Below are 14,729 nucleotides of genomic sequence, written 5' to 3'. Positions count from 1 at the left end.
ACTAATTGCTAAATGGCTGCTATGATACACTGCTCTAGAGGCCTTCTCTGTGCCTCCATTTTATATACCACAGCAGTTGTTCTGTCTGCTTGTGAATAAAATTTAGATGCAAGGGCTTAGGCAAAAAGAACTTGAACCAACAGACTTGCATCATATCCACAAACTATTCTATACGATACAAGTGTATCTATAGAACTTCCATTTGAATCAAGCCGTCAGATCATAAGGGCTGCTGTGTATAAAACACAGGTAATACATTCCCTTATGAGTCTATGCACCATGGATTTTGTTGCCCTTGAGATGGAAATACCCTTCCATAATTGATAATCAGAACACAGGGCATAGACCTGAAAAATATGGCTCTTCAGCTTTCTCAGGGATACAGTTTCCAAATATAAAAACAGTGATTCCCAAAATGTAGGGCTGCCCCTCCCTAGGGAGCCCCAGAGCAGTGGGTAGTGGGGTTCAGGCTAAAGGCCAATTAGGGTAAATTTGAAAAATGAATGCCCATTTACTTTAGGAATTTTTGGACCTCTAAGGGGGGCCTAAACTTAAAAACCTGACAACCACTGAGATAAAAGGATTAAAGTGATTGCTTTGCAGCATCTGTTAAAATGTGCCTACCTGAATTTGCTATTACACTTAAGGGTGTATAATGTATTAAACTGGGCTGTTGTGTAATCTACATAGTTCACTGTGGATTAGAGTCACTTAAATTAAAATTATACCACATATATAAACAGAGTTTTGCATTCACTGATTATAATATTATCTTCTATACATGTTCATTAAAACTTTGGCATAATTTGTACTGTTTAGAGAGCCCTTTTAGCTGTTTATTTATAAGTAGGAGCAGCCGCAATGGGACTGACAAGCAAACTTCATACAAAATCTCTAATAAAACATTGCCCCCTGCTGGCAGAATGACAATAAAAATTTGCTTGGCCATTAAACCATTTTCTACCTTTGTTTTATGCCTTTCATCTAATATAAATTTAATACAGTTGATAGTCCTAAAATTCTGAGATATTTCAGCACAGCTTTTTACCATAACTGGGATTAAAAGGGCTTTTCACCTTCAATGTCCAAATCTTATTAAACCACCAACAATACTCTCAGGATATCAGAACATCTATTTTCTATCTAAAAGTAAAAAGGGGTGATCTTTGACTCCTCTCTCGCTTCTTTGACCATATTAACACCTGTTACTTTTTCTTACGCAATATTGCCAAAATCTGTCCCTTTCTTTCAACTGTAACAGCTAGGCTGCTCATGCATGCTCTTATTCTATCCCGACTAGACTACTGCAACCTGCTACTAAATGGTCTCCCTAACTCCCATCTCTCCCCCTATAGCCTATATTAAATACTGCAGCCAGAATTCTCTTCCTCTCAGCTAGGAGAGTTCAGGCCCTTCCACTGCTAAAATCCTTATCGTGGCTTCCTATTAAACAAAAAATATCTTACAAACTCCTTCTCTTAACTTTCAAAGCCCTCCATTCCTCTGCTCCTCACTAAATCTCTTCTCTTCTGTCTCCATAAGTTTCTGGTCAACTTCTTTGTTGTGCCCCCCGCTACTACTGTCATTTCTGCCTTGCTGCCCCTTACATTTGGAATGCCCTCCCTGATTTCCTCCAGAGAGAATCCACCCCCAGTCTTTTTAAACTTAAAGTGGACCTGTCACCCAGCCATAAAAAGCTGTATAATAAAAGTCCTTTTCAAATTAAACATGTAACCCCAAATCATTTTTTTATTACCACATCTATACCCATTATAAAAGCATTTAAAAATCCCAGCTGTCAATCATATATTGCCTGCCCCGCCTCTATGCCTTAGGCATAGAGGTGTGGCAGACAGTTACTTTCACTTTCAATTCAGAGCTTTTAGGTGTTGCTGCCCTCCTCACATTCCCCCTCCCTCCTCACCATCTAATTGTGTAACCAGTGCATAGGCATGGGCATTAGGTCCCCCCAAACTGGCACAGAAACAAGATTTTGGCAGGATGCAATGCCTGCTTTGATAACAGTGTCCACAAAATGGCCCCTGCCTGCTTGCTGCAATTGTGAATTCCAAGGCTGAAGAAAATAAGATTAAAATAATTTATATAGTGTAAGTAAAGTTTATTTTGCTTGACAAACACAATAGAAAACAATTTGGAATTATTTATTAAGGTGACAGGTCCCCTTTAAAGACTACCTTTTGGAGCACTCACCCAGCATCTGATCTGGGAACTGGCACTTATATTGTAGTGTCACCCACTGTAACCTACAAAACTAATATCTTACTATTTGTGTCTGTAAGTTACCCTCCCATTTAGATTGTAAGCTCTACAGGGCAGGGACCTCCAGCCTCTTGTCTATTTGATTCTTAACTTATTGCAACTGTACCTTGTATTTATCTATTATTTTAATAACCCCCTGTTGTATTAATCTATTGTTCTACTGTTAGATTTGTGATGTTGTAGAATGGTGAACAACCCCTTTAGAGAGAATGATGGGAGATACAACTTCAACATTCTCTACTGTTCAAACATTCTCTAATATTCCCGTTCAACAAGGTCATTAGCAGCTGCAATTCTTGTCCTATACAAAAGCCAACCATTCCCATTCGCGTCCTTACCAAACCAATGTACAAACACTGACAGATATAATATAGTATAGGCGTTACGAAGGTCCAAATATTACCCAAAACAATCTTAAAACTATGCATATAATTACCTTACTACTTGTTATAGTTACAGTTATAGAAGCAAACAACTCATCACATCGCCTTCCACTGAAACCGTTGCCAAGGCTTCCCTAGAAACGCCGTTCGCCTTACTTCCGGTTCGCGCACGGAAGTGATGTCAGAGGGTTGCGTGTTGTGCTGAGAAAATGTCGTTGCTGTTATTGAAGCGCACAGCTAGCGCGTCAAAATTATCCGCACACACGATCAGTGTTTTGAAATGTTTGTTGCTTTCAAATTTGTGCAGTGCCGCCCTTACATCCACACAAAATGTTCTGCGCCACTGATACGTGTAGCTGCTTAATCTCGCAATCGCCATGAGTAGGAAGTTTGAGCCGTATGATTTAAAGGCACATTTCAAAAAACTTGCATATGAAGATATTTTACGGACTCCGTTGACTGAGCAGCAGTGGGGGATGGCGGCCTCTTTGCCTTCTGCCTCCTAAAGCTGAACAGCCTGCAAAGTTCTGGCTTCTTCTAAGAGACAGCAGGGCAACTAAAGACAGACTAGTGCAACTAGGCAAGGGCAGAGATATGGGAGATGTTAGAGTGGGTGTAAGGGAATATGGAGAATGTGGAAACGGGTAAGATCCATTAACCAGCTGTGTTTTGACAGTGTGTACAATAATATTGATTGGTACTGAATGGCTCCTGCTGTATGTTTTGAGGTTACATAAAAGAAATAAGCACTGTATATAATCTAATGTACTTTCTTTATCCTTTTTTCCATTTACATGTGCTAGAGTATTTTGGATCAAACTGGTGCTGTTCTTAGCATACAGTGTATGTTGGGATATTACATACCTCCCAGCATTTGAAAAATAAAAAGAGGGACAAAAAGATTTAGTGCGCGTAGCGCGGCAAATTTTTGGCCACACCCACTTTTGTAGCCATGCCCTGATTGCCACACCCTGTTTTTTCCAAAAAATATTCCTTTTATATAGTGCAAATGGTGGGATCAGACGCAAAATGTGTTATACCTTCATACTGTACTACCTAAGGAAAAACTATGTACCAGTTTTACTCCCCCACAGTGCCCCCAATTGCCCCACAGACAGTAGCCCCCATACACAGTGCCCCCAATTGCCCCTATAGAAAGTAGCCCCCATACACAGTGCCCCCAATTGCCCCCGTTGACAGTACCCCCCATACACAGTGCCCCCAATTGCCCCCGTTGACAGTAGCCCCATAGACAGAGCCCCCAATTGCCCCTGTTGACAGTAGCCCCCATACACAGTGCCCCCATAGACAGAGCCCCCAATTGCCCCTGTTGACAGTAGCCCCCATACACAGTGCCCCCATAGACAGAGCCCCCATTGACAGTAGCCCCCATACACAGAGCCCCCAATTGCCCCAGTTGACAGTAGCCCCCATAGACAGAGCCCCCAATTGCCCTGTTGACAGTACCCCCCATACACAGTGCCCCCATACACAGTGCCCCAAATTGCCCCCGTTGACAGTAGCCCCCATAGACAGATCCCCCAATTGCCCCTGTTGACAGTAGCCCCCATACACAGTGCCCCCATAGACAGAGCCCCCAATTGCCCCCATTGACAGTAGCCCCCATACACAGAGCCCCCAATTGCCCCCATTGACAGTAGCCCCCATACACATTGCCCCCGTTGACAGTAGCCCCCATACACAGAGCCCCCAATTGCCCCCATTGACAGTAGCCCCCATACACAGTGCCCCCAATTGCCCCTATAGAAAGTAGCCCCCATACACAGTGCCCCCAATTGCCCCCGTTGACAGTACCCCCCATACACAGTGCCCCCAATTGCCCCCGTTGACAGTAGCCCCATAGACAGAGCCCCCAATTGCCCCTGTTGACAGTAGCCCCCATACACAGTGCCCCCATAGACAGAGCCCCCAATTGCCCCTGTTGACAGTAGCCCCCATACACAGTGCCCCCATAGACAGAGCCCCCATTGACAGTAGCCCCCATACACAGAGCCCCCAATTGCCCCAGTTGACAGTAGCCCCCATAGACAGAGCCCCCAATTGCCCCGTTGACAGTACCCCCCATACACAGTGCCCCCATACACAGTGCCCCAAATTGCCCCCGTTGACAGTAGCCCCCATAGACAGATCCCCCAATTGCCCCTGTTGACAGTAGCCCCCATACACAGTGCCCCCATAGACAGAGCCCCCAATTGCCCCCATTGACAGTAGCCCCCATACACAGAGCCCCCAATTGCCCCCATTGACAGTAGCCCCCATACACATTGCCCCCGTTGACAGTAGCCCCCATACACAGAGCCCCCAATTGCCCCCATTGACAGTAGCCCCCATACACAGTGCCCCCAATTGCCCCCGTTGACAGTACCCTCTATACACAGTGCCCCCGTTGACAGTAGCCCCCATAGACAGAGCCCCCAATTGCCCCTGTTGACAGTAGCCCCCATACACAGTGCCCCCATAGACAGAGCCCCCAATTGCCCCCATTGACAGTAGCCCCCATACACAGTGCCCCCAATTGCCCCCGTTGACAGTAGCCCCCATACACAGAGCCCCCAATTGCCCCCGTTGACAGTAGCCCCCATACACAGAGCCCCCAATTGCCCCCATTGACAGTAGCCCCCATACACAGAGCCCCCAATTGCCCCCGTTGACAGTAGACCCCATACACAGAGCCCCCAATAGCCCCCGTTGACAGTAGCCCCTATACACAGAGCCCCCAATTGCCCCCCGTTGGCAGTAGCCCCCGTTGACAGTAGCCCCCGTTGACAGTAGCCCCCGTTGACTGACCGCCGCCGCTCCGGCTCTGCTTCTTCTGAGGCGGTGACAGGCCCTTTTATAAGGTTGCGCCCGGTGCGTACGTGTGACGTCAGGCGCAACCTTATAAAAGGGCCTGTCGCAGCCAAAAACGAAGCAGAGCCGCACAAGAACGAGTCAGCGCATCCCGCTGTCCCGGAATTGCGGGACATTCCTTAAACTATCCGGGACAGCGGGATGCGCTATTAAATCCGGGACAGTCCCGCAAAAAGCGGGACGGTTGGGGGGTATGATATTATATTTGAACTTAGTAATGCATTATCTGTATCCCGTAGTATAGGGATATCCTATATATTACAATTAAGTGGACACATGCGCAATTACTCTTTAGGTAACATCATTGAAGTGGGCCAGTTAACTAAAGCTTGCATCCACACCCATGCCCTGTGCATATTACAATTTCACTATGTTTTGTGAGTTCATTCTTTGCACTAACCATGCTTTTCCCCAGCTAACCCAAGTAGGTGCCTTTGGCTAAGCAATTCACCATTAATACCAGGGAGGCAGGAGGACACCTTACCCAATTAGGTGGATGCAGAATGGCACAGAGCAAAATATTTCATTTTAAAAAGCAAGATTATGCAGAATAAAGATTATTAAGTAATATACTTTCTTTCAGGCAATAATATATGATATTACTGTACTATCTTAGCTCAGAAAACTACTTGTGTTCTCACACTGTTCTAACGTACTCAGCTGGCGACTTCATGGAGTTCTGCGAGGGGCATAAATACTCAACAGAAATTTGCTTTGCCGTATATGAGGCACACTCCTGTGTTTCTACATTACTGTTAGGGTTTTCAATTTGCTGTAAAGATGGTGTTGACCAATGCTTTGTATGTAATTACCTACATTTCTTTGCCTACAACTCCGTAGATGAATGCTGGCAAAAAATAATGGGTTTTCTGGGAAAACATAGGCTGCATGGGCTAACACATATAGTTACTGAAGCTGTGGACAAAGTTATATTGTTTGCAGGAAAAAGCAAGATGGACGAAAAATCATGTGCAATACTGAGGCACGATGGTTAAAACACAAGCACAAAGCAAACTGCAACTGAACACATATCAAACTGCAAACCTGTATTCTAACCAATATGCATCTCTGTATCTAAAAATGAAGGGATCTGTTAACACAATTTGTGAACGTACCTCTAATCACCCTGCCTCTTTCTCTCTTCAACTAATATAACCCTTAAGCTCGTTTCGTATGATATTCGGTGCGTGTATGGCGAGTCGACCGATATCAGCAGCCCCCTCGCCAATCGGGCCGGTTAAAAGATTTTGATCGGGCGCCATAGAAGGCGTCTGATCATAATCTGCCTTCAGGGCTGAATCGGCAGAAGGAGGTAGAAATCCTATTGTTTCTACCTCCTTATCTGCCGTTTCAGCCCTGAACGGTTAGTGGCCGATTGTGTGCCACGTGTGTGGCCACCTTTAGCTTGCATAAGCAGCCCAGCCAGTAGCTACAGTATATGTGTCAGTCTCTGAAGCATAGTACTTTGTGTTCCATAGAAATCCATTGTTTTATTTTTAGTAACATACTGTATATCAAAAGAGTTGAACTCTAAGCCTTGTAGTTAGCATTAATGTTGGGAATTACAGTGGATATAAAAAGTATACACACCCCTGATAAAATGTCAGGTTCCTGTGCTGTACAAAATGAGACAAAGATAAATCATTTCAGAACTTTTTCCACCTTTAATGTGACCTATAAACTGTACCACTCAATTGAAAAACAAACTGAAATCTTTTAGGTGGAGAGAAGAAAACAAAAAAAAACTAAAATAATGTGGTTGCATAAGTGTGCACACCCTTAAACTAATACTTTGTTGAAGCACCTTTTAATTTTTTTTTCAGCACTCAGTCCTTTTGGGTATGAGTCTATCAGCATGGCACATTTTGACTTTGCAAGATTTGCCCACTCTTCATGGCTGAAACACTCCAAATCTGTCAGATTGCGAGGGCATCTGACTGGTATTTGGAACTGTTTATAATTCCCTCTATCTTAAAGGACAAGGAAAGGCAAAGTCACTTGGGGGTACCAAAATGTTAGGCACCCCCAAGTGACTTTAATCGCTTACCTCGTACCCCGGGCTGGTGCCCCTGTTAGGAGAAAACAGCACCAGCCCGGGGTACCTGGAGCGCAGCTCTTCCTCCTTCTGGCTTCCTTTCTGAAAATGCCAGCGATTGGCGCATGCTCAGTACAGTTAAAAGCCAACTTTTCTGTTGTGAAAAGTTCGGCTTTTCACTCTACTGCGCATGCGCGCACAGGGAACCCGGAAGGAGGAAGCGATTGCTGCTACCCCGGGCTGGTGCGGTTTTCTCCATACAGGGGCACCAGCCCAGGGTAAGGGGTAAGCGATTTAAGTCACTTGGCGGTGCCTAATATTTTGGCACCCCCAAGTGACTTTACCTTTCTTTCTCCTTTAACTAAGGCCCCAGTTCCAGCTGAAGAAAAACAGCCCCAAAGCATGATGCTGCCACCACCATGCTTCACTGTGGGTATGGTGTTCTTTTGGTGATGTGCCGTATTGTTTTTGCGCCAAACATATTTTTTGGAATTATGGCCAAAATGTTCAATTTTTGTTTCATCAATCCATAACACCTTTTCCCACATGCTTTTGGGAGACTTCAGATGTGTTTTTGAAAAATGTAGCCTGGCTTGGATGTTTTTCTTCATAAGAAGACTTTTTCTTCATAAGAAGGCTTTCGTCTTGCCACTCTACCCCTTAGCCCAGAGGAATACGGGAGATTGTTGTCACATGTAGCACACAGCCAGTACTTGCCAGATATTACTGCAGCTCCTTTAATGTTGCTGTAGGCCTCTTGGTAGCCTCCCTGACCAGTTTTCTTCTCGTCTTTTCATCAATTTTGGAGGGACGTCCAGTTCTTGGTTGTGCCATATTTTCTCCACTTGATGATGACTGACTTCACTGTGTTCCATGGTATATCTAATGCCTTGGAAATTCTTTTGTACCCTTCTCCTGACTGATATCTTTTAACAATGAGATCAATGAGATACAGTGGACTTTTTATATCTACTGTATATGCCACTGAAGCCTTTCTGTAATACTTTAAAGAACATGTCTACCCAAAATATAATTTGCCTAATTAAAGAAAACATGATTCTAAGCAACTTTGTAATATTACATTTATTACAAATCTGTAATAGTTTTTAAGTTATTTGTATATATAACTGCTATTAAACACAGTGTTTGTCCTTTTCTATTCTCTGCCCTGGTGGCTCTGACTTTTTAAACAATGTAACACAAGCCAGCAGATAGACAGACCTGTCTGGCTGGAGGAGACTGACCTTTACAACATTGTTGTGCCTTGTTTGACGTGCCTGCGCTCATCCTGTGTTTATCACATGGACTGCTCCTAACCCTCTACTCATATGTCCATGCCCAGAGCACAATACACACCCATTTTTACCAGAAAGTAAACTTTTTTTTGGCACATACATATTTTAAGAGCTAAACTCCAAGAAAGTTTTTCATCAGATTTAATCTGACCCTTCATGCAACAGCACAAGATTTTGTTGTTTTTTCATTTTAAAACTTTTATTGGAGATTTTACAAAATGTAGAGATTTGTACAGGTTTGTTGGAAAAAATATTTGATAACATGGTTTTTCTATATAAACTAGTGTTTGTTAACAGATTTTGTGTCGTGCATCTCTTTATTGATAAGGGAGTTCCAGGCCTATCTGGTTTCTTGTCACTTTTAAGTATGTAAATTGGAAAATATTAAGTAGAGTAACATCAGTAACAATTTATTATTTGGTTATGTGATCTGATCTGCATAGCCTGCAATGTAAATTCGGATCAGATAAAGTCGGAGTGTTTTGTTCCTGCATCTACATGCGACAGACAGTGTATTTCAATGCGGGTAAAAAAGTTGCTTTGACAATATTGTATCATATGAGGACACATCATGCTGAGTTTGCATCCGACAGACGTGTTGTGTTTGATGGAAAAAAATTACATGTAGTTTACATATTCCATTTTTGTATCAGTCCCATAATATTTTGATGTACACGACTACATCTGATTCATCGCAAGTGTTGTGTCGATCTGACACCATCCACGAAAAGCGCTTGTGGAGTTTAGTCCTAAATAGTACTACAATACTAAATATGCAGTACAAAATCCATGTGGAATTCCAAAGTATGATGATAGAGTGGGGGTTTCAGCACAAATAAAGTAAAAAAATCTAGAGCCCCAATGGTTCCAGGTTCTCTATTGAAAAAGAAAACTAGTTCTAGTATAGATTTATTAAATCTATATTGTTTTTGTAAAAATGCAATCCTTTCCCTGTTATTCCCCCTTCACTCCGCTAGCTCTGATTGCACATAACCTTAGGCGGCCTCAGGCTGAACTAGAGTAAAAATAATAGGTGCTGCTCTGATCTCTGAATGGCAGCACACAGGGTTGAGGTTTCATGCCTTTGCTTCTCACTTAAAGGACAAGGAAAGTCAAAATCAACTAAGCACACTATTCAATAGTACTACTATCGCTATGTAGAAACGCTATATTTCTGGCTTGCCTAGAGAAAGATTTACTGAGATACACTTACTACATACTACAGTGCCGCCATCTTTAATAGGGATGCCCACTTCCTTTACCTCACTACTCTTTACTGCACATGCGTCCTCAGCCAGGCTGTGTCTGTCAGCACCCTCCTGAAGCACTTGCAGGCTGTGTCTTTGAGATCCCACGCCGCTCCCCCCCCCCCAGCCCCCGCTCCCCTCTCCTCGCTCCTGCACAGATACCAACCGGCACAGTCACACCAACCCTCCACCCCTCCCGTCCCCGCACCTGCTTGCTGCATCCCCGCTACTGCACAGACTGAAGAAACTCTGTCTCCCCGCGCGCGCTCCCCTTCAGCACAAGCAGGCGCGCTCCGGTTGCCATGGTGACGCGCTACCTGCTTGTGCTGAAGGGGAGCGCGCGCGGGGAGACAGAGTTTCTTCAGTCTGTGCAGTAGCGGGGATGCAGCAAGCAGGTGGGGGGGTTGGTGTAACTGTGCCGGTTGGTATCTGTGCAGGAGTGGGGGCTGTAGGGGGGCGCCTGCTTGTGCTGCATAGGGTCGTTTGCGCATGCACCACCTACAGTCCTGGTCGTAGAGTCGTTGCAGGAGCGATGCATTATGGGAATCCTCTTTACCCAGCTCAGCGTTTTTTTTTCCTGTTTGGCTTCTGATCATCTGAACGATTGCAATTTGGGGAGATTTAAGGGCACTATTGAGACAACTGAAGGTATGCCTGCAGCTTGAGATTAACTCTTTATTAGCCTTTCCTTCTCCTTTAAGCCAACCTCGGTCAGAAACAACTCTGAAAGCTGCTTTCCTGCTATCTAGAAGTTAGGTAGCAATGATGGTTTCTAAGTAGGTAAGGGTGGGATTGCAGCAGTTTTTATAAAATCTGTATGGGTTTTTAAATACATGTTTATAAGAAATAGGTTGGGGGGGCTGATAATTTTTCTTGTACAAGGCCACGTGATTTTGATGGCAGCCCTGTCTTTTGAAATTTCTATTAAAATTGGCATCAAGCATCACCTTTACCAGGAAGCCCCGCATTGTTGCTTAGCAGTCCTAAGCACCTTTGGCATGTCATGTATAGTAGTGGAAGAAGTGGAACACGTTTTATGTGACAAAGCAGCACCACAGCAAATTCAGTTATTTTTGTAGGCCTTACTATATGGAAAAGAAACACATGACTACCAATGCAAAAGTGTCAAGATGGTTGTGCATATGACATTACGTTGGTTGGGTACCAGGTGTGCTGGCATCTTTTAAAGCCATTTGTTGACACAGGGTTGCTGCTGCTCTTTGTGGCATATAGTAAAGTAGTCTTTTTGAATCACAAAAAATAGCCACCCGCCCACTATCACAATCAAATGTCACCTGAGACTGTCAGTTGTGAAATTGAAAATCTTTCCAGTTACAGGAAAAAACTTCATAACTACCTAGAAATGTAAATATAAACATAATTTTATGTGTACAGGTGAACTGCTGGATGAAACCAGTCTGTCTGGGAGGTTTGTTTGGAAACAATGGACTGCAAGGGAGGAGGGAAAATCTGGGGACAGGGTTAACAAGAGTAACAAAGGGTACTTAGTGGTAGCACACATAAAGGGATCATAACTAACCTGTGATTTTCTTCCCTCCCTAAATTTTTATAGGATTAGCAGATTATTACAAGCACCAAATACTGTAAATCTGCTGGATAGCAGCCACAATGAGGGCCCAGTGTGGTGGCTGACAAGCTCTGGAGATAGAGTTGTCGCCATTTCTAGAAAAAATACTGGCCTCCTTTTATTTTTAACCTTCTTTCCTATTAATAACATTGGCACCAAGCATCATATTTACTGGTTAGGCCAGTAAAATACCAGACAGGTAGCAACCTTATCTGAAGTGGTGTGGGGCAACAACTGAGAATCAAACTGGCCAGGCCCAGCTTGCCAGCCTGGGGACAAAGCCATTTAAGTGGAGGGGGGCACTGGTTCTGCTTCTGGTTCAGAGATTACCTACAGGAGAAGCCCATACATGTCTTCTTTCACAACTGGGATGGGCCTGCCTATTTGCAATGGTGCAATGTGTGGGTTTCCTTTAAATGGGAACTATTTTTTGGGCGAATTTCTAGTAAAATTAAATATTTTATCTGTGTGATTTATTTTGATTTCTGTCATATGGGAAAATTTGGTTGTTGAGGATTTTGTTTTGAGTAACAGGAGGTTAATTATACACTACAGACCTTATTAGTACAAACACAAAAACAGTACAAAAGATTCTAAAATTAGTAGATGACATTCCAGTCTAGAATGGATGGATGAACAGTAGCAGAATTTGAAAGACGGAATTTAGGAAGCAGCCACTAGATGGCACTCTGTATTTCCCGGTTTTTCTGCAACATTGCATTACCAAATTAAATGATTTTTGGACAGGGGGTATATAACTATTTGTATTTTTATGAAAAACTGGTATATATATGCCTTAAGGTGGCCACACACGTGGCGGTTTCGTATGATATTATTGGTGCCTGTATGGCCAGCATTATTCTAGCTTGTTTTTCTGTCTTGTTCCCACATACAGTATGTACTCCACTTTCTTTGGGAATGGTCTAGAAAAAGTCTTGTTACCACCTGAAAAGAAATCAGACATGACTCTTTTCAAACATCATTTCTTCTTTTGTTGGCTTAGAAGAATCAGTCTTAGGCTGATGCCCTACGGAGTGAGCTAGTCATCCGCAATAGATCTTTGCTATCGTGGCGATTAACTGCTTCAAAATGGCAACAATAGGATTCACTGGAAAGGTGTGCAAAGTTTCCTCCTGCAGGAAGTGATTAGTCACTGGTTAGCAGAGATCTATCACAGATGACTAACACGCTCTGTGTTAAATAGCTAGAGCTGTCAAGTGCCGCACTGGGGAAATTTAGGGTGGGGTAGTTAACCAAGTGGTACTTAACAGATTATTACACATGCAGAGACATTTACCAGTAAATGATAGAATTGTCTGTTTTAGTAGCTGTGACAAGAAGATGCTACAGGTATCGGACCCCTTATCCGGAAACCCGTTATCCAGAAAGCTCCGAATTACGGAATGCCCGTCTCCCATAGACTCCATTTTAATCAAATAATTCAGAATTTTAAAACTGATTTCCTTTTTCTATGTAGAAATAAAACAGAACCTTGTAATTGATTCCAACTAAGATATAATTAATCCTTATTGGATGCAAAACAATCCTATTGGGTTTAATTAATGTTTTATTGATTTTTTAGTAGACTTAAGGTATGGAGATCCAAATTACGGAAAGACCCCTTATCCGGAATACCCTTGGTCCTGAGCATTCTGGATAATGGGTCCTATACCTGTACTAGTAGCTCTGTGTGTCTTCACCCTAAGAGAGCTTGAGTTTGTGTGTACTAGAAGAATTTACTGCTACCAAAACTAGTAGTAGGCAGAAGAGGCACAGGCCAAGGGCACAATGACACCAGAACATACCTCTTTTGCCTGCCTTCCTCTAGTTTTGGCCAGTCTATAAGTCTACCAGTGGTTTTTGAACCAAATAAAAATGTATTAATTAACAGGCCCCCTTTCCCAACCCCCTCCCCCCCACCTTGTCTTGTCTGCTGGACAATAGAACTGCCTGCTGTCATGAGAAAAAGAGATTGACAGAAAACAATTAATTTTACTAACTTTTAAAAAAAAACAATTTATCATTTTATATCAATTTATATCACTATCCTCGTGACTCAAAAATAAAATAAAGATGTGTATTGGATAACAGAGATGCAGTTTCCAACAGCAACCATCCAGCAGTTAGGTTTACTGCAACAGAGACATCAACTTTTGAAACAACATATCCCATGGTCTAGAACAGGGGTCCCCAACCTTTCTTACTTGTAAGCAACAGTCAAATGTAAAAAGACTTGGAGAGCAACACAAGCATCATAAAAGTTCATGGAGGTGCCAAATAAGGGCTAAGATTGGTTATTAGGTAGCCTCTATGCTCACTATCAGCTTACAGGAAGGTTTATTTGGTAGTAAATCTTGTTTTTATTCAACCAAAACATGCCACCAAGTCAGGAATGTAAAAATAAATACCTGGTTTGGGGGCCACTGAGAGCAACATCCAAGGGGTTGGTGAGCAACTTGTTGCTCACGAGTCACTGGTTGGGGATCACTGGTCTAGAATGTGGCATGCAAAAGTCCTTCTGATACCACTGCATGCACACAGCATATGCACACTGGGCCCTTTGCATTGTGAGGAATTTTCTCTTTTGCTGTTTTTGAGTTATACTATACCTTCAATACCAAAACTATGCGAAAAGTGGTGATATAAATTATATAAGTAAACCTCAGCTGGTTGCCTAAGAGTTAGGCAGTGAGCAAATATAATAAAACCTTCACCTTTCAACCAGTACTGTGTCAGGTGTGTGTGTGTGTGTGGTAGGGGAGACAGGACTCCAGTCTGGGGTTCAGTTAAATGCAGATTACCAGAATTTACCTTTTACACAAGCATTCAGTTAAGCTATTATTTACTCTGTGTCTTAAGCCTGTGTCCTTAAATGCCATATTATCAAACCATAATATGTTTCAAACAGTATAATCACTGGAATTTACTAGTTAGATAATTGCAGTCATGTCCTTTTTTGGAATGCTGCTGCCACACAGTTGATTGCACCTTATAAATGTTCATTGCTATAAAAGTTCCACCAATAGGAAT

General features: G+C 43.0%; 1 protein-coding gene across 3 annotated transcripts in view; it reads right to left on the bottom strand.

The window, feature by feature from the left end:
- odf2l (outer dense fiber of sperm tails 2-like) overlaps nucleotides 1-2,890 on the bottom strand; it is a 39,691-nt gene extending 36,801 nt beyond the window's left edge. The window contains exon 1 of one of the 3 annotated variants that reach the window (XM_012961510.3): nucleotides 2,717-2,890. The gene's annotated coding sequence lies outside the window, so the exon portion shown is untranslated. The remainder of the gene's footprint in view (nucleotides 1-2,716) is intronic. The other 2 variants (XM_031900842.1, XM_002931646.5) reach the window with 2 other exon arrangements.
- Between the last annotated feature and the right edge of the window lie 11,839 nt (nucleotides 2,891-14,729).

The sequence above is a fragment of the Xenopus tropicalis genome, chromosome 4 (assembly GCF_000004195.4).
Source record: "Xenopus tropicalis strain Nigerian chromosome 4, UCB_Xtro_10.0, whole genome shotgun sequence".
In the NCBI taxonomy this organism is placed as follows: Eukaryota; Metazoa; Chordata; class Amphibia; order Anura; family Pipidae; genus Xenopus; species Xenopus tropicalis.
Note: the sequence above shows the minus strand (reverse complement) of the source record. Positions and strands in the feature narration are given on the sequence as shown.